At 37.6% G+C, this 9,611-nt stretch overlaps 1 long non-coding RNA gene across 2 annotated transcripts; it reads left to right on the top strand.

Moving 5' to 3' along the window:
* Positions 1-3,722: 3,722 nt before the first annotated feature.
* On the top strand, positions 3,723-8,989 carry LOC311603777. Of its 2 annotated transcripts, XR_014781258.1 has the most exons (4): positions 3,737-3,843; positions 6,331-6,620; positions 6,859-6,931; positions 8,841-8,989. It is a non-coding gene; the product is annotated as an uncharacterized lncRNA (long non-coding RNA). The 2 variants fall into 2 exon arrangements; XR_014781257.1 differs by lacking the exon at positions 6,331-6,620 and having other exon boundaries at positions 3,723-3,843.
* The last annotated feature ends 622 nt before the right edge of the window (positions 8,990-9,611 follow it).

The raw sequence follows: 9,611 nt of genomic DNA, 5'->3' as shown, positions 1-9,611 counted from the left end.
CCTGGCTTGAGACAAGATCTCTTGTTCATTGTTCTATATACTACACAGTTACCCTCTAAGCTTTGAGGGATTCTCTCATACCTACCTCTCATCTCTTTATGAGGACACTATGATTACAAACACATGCTGCTTACTTTCTCTAGCTTTGTGTGGCCTTTACAGATTCACATTCAGTCGTCTTACTTGCATGACAAATGCTTACAGAGACATCTCTTCAACACACAGCTTCTTTTTCTTTGTAAAGTTATTACCCTCAGACACTTCATTAAAAGATAATTGAAAACTGAGCAAATATGGCAAGCAAATTTTTTCTGTATTATGTTGCTTCGTTGCCAACAGCACACTACTAAATTGTCTCAAGTTATAAATCTGAATGTGTGGTAAATATGAATTATTGAAAAAAAAAAGAATGATTTAGAAAATCAAGCACAAGGGCTGCCACACTAGAAATTCTCCAGATTGAATGATAATGATGTGAACACTATAGGATTTAATGAATTAAAATACAGCAGAGCTAAAATTATCTGGTTATAGCTGGAGTTAGAAAATTCTAATTGGCTTAATCCAGGAAGAATCAAGGTATGGTATTCATTGGAAGATCAGTAGGCTCCATTATCTCTCCTCAACGCCTGCTAACAGAGGTGTGGCTATTACAGTTACTGCAATGGTTGCAGTTGTGTCTAAAATGGAGATGAAGGCAATCCTTGTGGATGCTAAATTGTAAAGTGAAGCATACATTTTGACCTTCTGTTTGATAATCTTCATGTGATATTAATGCCTCTGACACTCATAACTAGAGTTTTCACACATATATTGTACAGGTTCTATATGAAACACCTACCATAACCACAGTTATACATCGTACACACTATTCTGAGTGTCTGATAAGGGAGCATATGTATAACAATTTTACATAATATAATTGGTAAGGCATTAAAAGACACGATTTAGCACTGACCAGCCTCCTTTCTATCACCTGAGAATTCGTACTGTTGCTTCAACTATGAATGGCAACTTCACACTATGTGTACTACATGACTACATTCAATTACATTAAATCTCAGTTGCTTAGGCTCCCCAGCGTTCCAGTGATAATAGACATGCACGTATATTAAATGGTGAATTTGCTAATCTAATATAGCTAGAATAATAACTCTTGCTTTGAAAGCCAGACATTGAAATTAGTGCTGAATCACTATTAGACTAAAGACCCCAGGCAAAGGCAAAATTTATAACAAATTGAAAAAAAATTAGTAAAGATAACAGTAAAAATAACAGGAGCTGCTTCATATTCTTTTTTAATGGATTTGAACTTACCATAACACATCAAGTAATTTCTATTTTCAAGACTCATTCAAATGATATTGATTTGTCACTTTTGACTTAAATAAAAGTGCTGTTAAATGAGAAAATTTTGTAAAAATAATTTTGTATATATAACACTTCCCCTGGGTAATACTATCCGGTTATATTGACAGTTATGATTTGAATAGTATCTTTGAAATGATTATAAAAAATAAAATATATTACTGCTAGGAAACTTCAATAGACTTTTTCTGTATTCCTATTTTAACAACCATAAGAAATCATATCATTTCTTTTATTTCCTGCAGTCTTTTAAAAAGCAAATTGTTTTGAGTCTCATACTTTTCCACTTCATTGAAAACCAAGGCTATGAAATGGAGACAATTATAATATAACTCTTAATTCTCTGGGCTCGGATGACTGACAGGTCCCAGGTGCTTTGGTCTAGAGATAATATTATCCGGGTGGCAGCTCCTGGGTCCTGGGTAGATTTCACAGGCAGTTAGGTTGATGGCTCTACAATTGCTTCCTGGTCTGTCACTTGCCTGCTTGTTGAAGGGCTTCAATGGGCTTTCCTGGTCCCCTTAGGTATAATTTTTTTTCTTGACTTCTCTTTGATCTTGAGGTAATGGAGCATTTTATCAATTTTAGTGAATAGGTTTTGATCAGTTTTTTTTTTCCTCGTCAGAAAATCAACATTCTCTGCTATTGGGTCAGAGAAACTAGCAAAAGAGGTGAGGCAGAAGGCCTCTTCCCCTGTCTGTATGCCGACTGCCTTAACCTTTATAATGTAAGCCAGGTGGCAACATTCCTTTCTTCATTGAGGAGAGAATGTTTTTAAAAAACCACAGAATGCCCATTTAACCCTAATTAGAACACAAGGTCCCTTGTCAGGGTCTGTTGTCAAGGAATTTTGAGTTTGAATTTTTATAGCCTAACCTATGTGATGGTAGTTGAATGCCAACTATTTCTAGATCATTTTAAGAGATGTGCTATGTCTTATTAAACTGGAGAATATCAATGCAGCCATTTCTAATATAAATCGAAGGTGGAACTAGAGTCTTGAAAAAAACAGCAGACACCTTCATGCTGATTGTTTGACACTATGTTACTTTGCTAGTGTTTGGTTCATCAGAGGGTGAGTTTTTGGAGACAGTGATTTCTTCTATCAAATTAGCAGCAATTATTAGAATGCTACACTGGCATGAATTTAATTAGATTTATTGCTAGACTCATTAACACTCAAGTAAATTGAGTGTGATGGGTCTTAAAAGTAAAGAGAAGCAAAGTTCACCTGTTAAAGATAAAAATAAATGTATTTATCTCTACAAGTTACATTATCTGAAAACAGTATGTGGTGTTTGAGATGAGCTATTCTATAAAATATTATAAGCAATATGTCAAGGTTCCAGAATACATTGAATGCTCTTCGTTACCTTGTCTCATTTATCTAAATATGAGTTTGTTGAAAGAAGTGACACAACAAACAGGGTGCCATGGAATGTTTGAGGATGGGTTGACCTCATGGTGTTCTATTTCCTCTTATTGATTTTCACTTTAAAATGGAAACTAATGTCAAATTCTGCAAATAAAATGTGTATAATATATTTAATGTATATTAATATAATGTTCATGTATTCAGTGTAAGCTGGTATTTGATAAATGTGATGATGGGGACACAAGCAACTGTAATAAATAAAACTTGTTTCCATGGGGTGGACTTGTGTGAAAAAAAGTCAGGATTTCAGTTTTTACTTAAATATATGGCATTTATGAAACTGCCAACTTTATATTCTTCAGTTGTTTAGCCCTCCCCTTTTTGTCTCAACTGCTATACTATCAAAGCAATAGTGTATCAGTAAGCAGATTTAGAGAACTATTTGTGTCACATCCACTATAATTATTCATGCACACCGCATTTGACTTATTTTTATTTTCACTTCCTCATGCACATAATAACTTTTCTTGTGAAAATGTGCCCATATATAATTAGCTCTGCTATCAGTAAATATCTGACATTTTTCTTTCCCAATGAGCTTCTACATGTCTGGGGATACAGTGATTTTTCAACAAATACATGTTATTCAGCAAGTACATGAATAGGTACCCAGGGTGGGGAGAGGGCAGGAGTCTAGAAGAACCTCACTTGAGATCATGGGGCCTGGGAAGGAGTCTGAAAGACAAGCCTAGCATGGAGCCACTTGGGCAGGTCCAGGTGAGAAACCAGCTACTGACAACCACCAGACCTGTACCATAGAGCATGGACAGGGCACTAGCCTCAAGTGACCCCCAGTCCGGCTCTACATAGGCTCAGTGCGGGCAGGGGGGCAGGCTGACCAGGCTGAGATGACCCGTGCCTAGTGTCATAATGCTTGAATGAAGCATAACACTCCTGACATGACCCCAGACACTCACAGACCCCAGCTGCCTCTAAGGTGAGCTAGTAAGTGGTGGAGAAATGAAAAAGAATGAGAAGGTTAAGACTATGGGTAAAATGAAGAGAGGCAGAACTGGAGACTTGATGCGGTATAGACTAATGTGAGTAGCCTGTGGTGCCACCTAGGACCATGATGAGGTCTTGGTCTGTGCTGCCACAGAGGGACATATCTAGGTCTGTGGCCTTGCAGTATCATGGGTCTGCTACCACCAAAGGCCAGGAGATGTCTCTGGTCTGTGATACTGGCAGGGGACATGGAGATGTCCCTGGCCTATGATACTGGCATGGGACCTGGTGATGTCCAAGGGTTGACCACTAATTTCCTAAACAGTGGCATGGATGAAGGAGACCCTCCTACCCCTTTTGTCCCCTCATCACTGGTAGCAGGTGGGATACCTGGCTCTGGGGTCATGAGAGGAGAAGGGTTGTCCCCACCCATCACCAACCGCAGCACTTGGGAAAGTGGGCACTGCACCTTACCTGGGCATCATAGTAGAGGGACATGTACATTTCTGCCCTGAGGAAGTGAGCTTTGGAGTGCTGACCCCACCACTTGATGCTATGTGGTGACATGGACAAGAGACTCCCCCCTCCCTCACTCCTAGTAACCTACTATAGGTAGGAAGGCTTGTCCTGAGGTCATCAGATGAGGAAAGCTGTCCCTGTCATTCACCTACTGCAGCACTAGGAATAGCAGACCCTGCACCTGCCTGGGTAGCATAGTAGAGCTGGAGCTGAATGTGAGGGTTGCAGGGGAGCAGCTGAGCATGGAAGAGCTGGCCTTGCCTCCTGTATGTATGTGATGGCACTGACAAGAGATGCCTTCCTTCCCTCCCTCATCCTTTTCTACCTATGTCAGGGTGGAGAGCTGCTGGAGTCAGGAAAATTGAAGAAATGGACTTGTCCCTCACTGGCTGCAACTCGTTCTAGATCAGGGCCTGTACCTAGCCTGGGCAGCAGGGTAGAGCTGGCCGTTCTGGCAGGGGTGCCTGATGAGCTGGCTTCTGGTATTAGAACAGAAGCGCTGGTAGGCTGACCAGCTCAGAAAACTCTCAGTCCCAGACCCAGGACTTTGAACTGGCTCACCTCAACATCTACCGTATCAGTGAACTGCTGGATTACCCACATGGATCAGTCCTACAGATACAACGCTACAGGATCTCCAGGACACAAGGGAAAAACAGGATACCTGAGACTAGCAGAAACCAGAGGTCTTGTATAAGACCAACAAGTCATTTGCAATGAACATTTGCAAACAAACAAGCGTAGACCCAAGTGTATACTGTGGGACACATGTGACAATATTAGAACTTCCATACATTTTTTTCTCTGTTGTTGGGGAGGATGCAAGAGTGGGTGGTTGATACAAGGGGAGGTGAAGATTATAAGGATTGGGGCTCATGATGTGAAATTTACAAAGAACCAATAAAAAGAAAAAAAAGAAATCTATGAATATCAGAGGTTTTCTTAATATTTGGGACAAATATATTTTGAAATAGTTATTCTGAATGCAACAAGATATATAGTTTATATATGTTTTTACATCAACATATACTCTAAAGGGCCTTGGTAACTCCCCCAAGTTTTACTAGTGTTGGATGGAAACACAATGAATGGACATTGTGTGAATCAAACTGTCTGTACATTTCTGTCATGGGGGTCTTCTGAACACTGGATACTTGTTATTTGTCTCAGTAACATAGTGAATTCTTGATGTTTTGGTGATTTTTATTGAATATGCCATTGAAAATATTATGTTTGAAAGTTTGCCATGAAATCATAAACAACCACTCAGAAGAAGAGATATAGATACAACTATATAACACTTGCTTAATTGCTGGCCTTGAAGATTTAGAAAGAGGAAGAATATTGAAAGCGAAAACATATAGCTAGGAGCATTTTAAAGAACGTTAACTGTAGCACATAATTTAAATCTTATGAGAACTCTTTGAGGTAAGCAATATCAGTAAAACCATTTCTATCTTACAGAAGAGAAATAGCAAGTATGGATTTTATGTATTGCTCAAGGAGAAACATAAGGATGAAATTGTGGACATATTATGAGCACTTAGTGTGTTTGACAGAAGGAATAAAATCGGATTTCATCTAATCATAAAATGTTTTGCATAACAAACCACTGGACATTTTATTTCATAAATTTTCTTTAGAACTGGAGGATAGGACAATGAATAGAGTCGTATTATGAAGAGGACTTTGCCTGAACTTTATATTTTGATACGAGAGTTCATTGCCTTTGGAGACTTGTATATTTACTAGGAAGGAGCTTCTATTTGGTTGCATCATTATACAGTTGGATTTTTGGCTGTGAGTCTCAGCATCTGTTCCAATCCACTGCTGTGTAGAGCGTCTCAGGAGATAGCTATGCTAGGCCCCCATCTACAAGTGTAACAGAGCATTGTTAATAGTGTCAGGGGTTAGTTCTCTCCTGTTGTGTGGGTCTCAGGTTAGGTGAGGCAGTGGTTGGACCTTCCCTCCATCTCTGCTCCATTTTTTTTCTCTGCATATCTTGTAGGCAGAGTTGGATCAAAGTTCTTGTGGGTGAGTTGGTGTTCCTCTTCCTCCACTAGGATTCTTGTCTAGCTAGAGAAAGTCCTCCTGTCTCCATAACCAATGCTACAAGGAGTTTCAGACATTGAGTGAAGAATAGGGAGTCTTGTGGAAAAGTGGGGGGAAGGATAGAAGGACTCAGAGCACTGTAAGAGCAGCAGAGCCAGAAGAAGACCAACAGAGCCAACTATCATTGCTCAGAGATGTTTGCAGAGACTGAAGCACCAACCAAGGACTATGCATAGACTGGACCTGGGCCCCCTACACAGATGTAGCTGATGAGAAGCTCACACTTCATGTGGTACCTTTAGTAAGAGTGGCTTGCCTTCTCTGAGGAATAAAATGGGGGTATGGGGGAAGAGAGAGGGAGGATGGGACCCAGAGGAGAGGAGGGAGAAGGCTATGATCTAGTTGTTGAGTGAATAAGTAAATAAAATAATTAAATAAAATATAAAGTTGGATCTTATTTAAATATAAAGATCCCTTTGCAATCCTATCTGGATTCCTGTTCTTAGTGGAATAAACTGTCAAACCATCTCTTTCTACAGGGTTCTCTCTTCATGGGGGATGGTTTTTCTCATGTGATAAGCCTGTATCTGGAGTGTGCTAAAGAGCAGAAAGGTAAATGGAAACATATTGGACCTTTATACTGCTTTATCATGGGTCTCAATTCTACTAGGTCATGGTTGGTAAATCTCCTCATTGTTCCATTGCTTTCTTAAAACCTCTGCTTTGGCCTTCTTATATATAAGATTATTTTTCATCATTTGCCCAGTACTCTAAATATCTTTTATCCTATGCTACATTTTTATATTAACTTATGATAAAATAACATATGTTTATAAAATGCTTCATAATTTTTGCCCAGTATGCTGATTTCTGTGGCCTAAATGCTATCCCAGAAAGTAAAGTTTATGTGTTGGGATATTGATTCTCAGTATTTATAGGTGAGGCCTTTATGAAGCAATCAGGATTTACAGAAGGATTTATAACAAGAGATTTCGATCTGTTGACTAAATGCATAAGATACTGCAAAAACAAGAAATTACAATGCAAGTTTGTCTTCTATATTCTCAACTGCCTTTTTCGTATGCCTGCTTAACTTTTTTTTTTTTTTTTTACTGGCTATGAGAGGAGACAGCAGGAGATACCTGCTAGTCATGTACTCTTCAACTACTCACTTTTTAGAATTATGAATACAAGGGTATTTTATCCCATTGTGATCCCTGAGATTGTGAACTATAAAAACGTGTCTTTTGTGTGACATTAGTTAAGCCCTAACATACACACCTTTAATGCAAGAGCTAGCTGTACACAGAATTTAATAAAGCTAGCCCTAGGTCAAGAGTTGGGGCAAGAAACCAGCTGGCAGGAATTAATGAGCAAGAGGCACTTTGAGTTGAGGGGTATTTAAGACAGAGTAGAGAGGTAGAAGGGCTCTTTGGCTCTTTAGTTTTTAGCTCTCTGTCCTTTAGTTCTCTAGTGCTCTAGATCCTCAGCTCCTTCACTTTTGGCTTCTGGGCTTTGAACTAGGAAGCCTTTGGCTGTGGGATTTTTGGTCTTTTCTTCCTGGGCTGTCATCTGAGGTAATGAGCCTTTGGATCTTTTCCATTAAGTTGTGCGCTGAGTAGGAAGGTCAGCTGGGTGATTTCTCTGCCTCTCTGAGCTGGCAGGTTTTTCACCACGGCATCGGCTGCTGAATCTTTATTGGTAAAATAGAACTATCAAGGATTTTCAATTAAAACTGCATGTCACTTTATAAATTAGCTATTCTCAGGTAAATCTTAATGTATATATAGCAAATGAACAATAAACAAAGAGAACTGTTTAGCAAAGGGAAGCACCACTTGATCATTAATGAATCTAAAGTGTCTAGATCATACTAGACACTCAAAATAATTTACTAAAGAAATAACTTTAAAAGAAATCAAACATCAGTAGGCATAAAAATAATAATAGGCTTGTTCAAATATTGTTTTGGTACTATTTTTTACAACTCTGTTCCAATCAAAAAATAAATCAAGAGGGTTATTTAATAAAGTTGAAAATAATCAAATGAACATGATATTGCTTTTAAGAGTTTCTTTAAATTCAAGTCAGACCTCAAGATATGAACAGATTACAGTAAAAAATGTATTTTGTAAATTGCATAGCTAGGAGAAAGAATGTAGGCTGAAATACAAAAAAAAAAATAACATGCAAAATAATCTGTTTGGTTTTTCAAATCCTTAGGCAAATTTTATGAATATTAACTTGAAGGATTCTCCATCAGGAGCCCATGAAATCATTTGAAAAGATTTGTGTTTAATTATTAAGAAACATTGGGTTCATTAGTAGGACAGCCACTGAAAATCAAAACTACCCTTCACAATGAAAACTGGTATTCGAGACAAGGCCTCAACCAGCAAGGAAACAATGCTGTTTATGTTCACAAAATATTAGCCTCAAGCCACTATAGAACCAAAGAACATAATCTAATGTAAGAACTCATACAGTGACATTGTTCTGTGTCATGTGTCTCTAATTTCAGTACTTAGGAAGAACATAATTTTGACATCATCATTGCATACAGAAGAGAGACCATGTCTCATAGGAAAGAGGCAAACAGAAAAGGAAGAAGATTTCAGTTTGAACCAAAGGCATTTACTACACGTTGGAGGTTTATTTAATAAAAATAAAGTGAAGAACATGTGTTATCCCCAATTATTTTCTACTTAAAATATGAAACTATACAAAAATAAAGTTAACAAAAATATGAAATGAAATTATCAGATACATTTTCATTATGAAATGACTTCAAATAATAGCAACTAAAAGATAACTTTCTATAGTTCAACAATTATTCTATCACTAATTATATAAATGTTAATAAACTTGTTGAGTATATGGATTATAGAACCTAATAACATAATATTGCTAGCTATTTATAGATACAAATTATTATTTTCTAAAGCCTGCTTGATGTAAGGTACCTTAGAACGGACAAGTTAGAGGTTTAAATTGTCATTATATTTTAAATATAGGTATTAACATGTTAATAATTCTTAAACTAAAATTTTGTAAATTGCATAGCTAGGGACAAGAACGTAGGCAGATAGCCAAAAAAAAAGCATGCAAATTAATCTGTTTGGCTTTTGAAATCCTTAGACAAACTTTATGAATGTTAACCTGAAGAATTCTCCATCAGGAGCCCATGAAATCATTTGAAAAGAGCTAGAAAAGTAACAGTTGATCTAGAAAAATACATCTACAATATCTGAAAGTTCATTATAGACAGAGAAATGTATTGGTTATAAATTAT

This window comes from Acomys minous (assembly GCF_964271855.1).
Source record: "Acomys minous genome assembly, chromosome: 8".
Lineage (NCBI taxonomy): Eukaryota > Metazoa > Chordata > Mammalia > Rodentia > Muridae > Acomys > Acomys minous.
The sequence above is the reverse complement of the archived record's forward strand: the minus strand, read 5'-3'. Positions and strand labels throughout refer to the sequence as shown.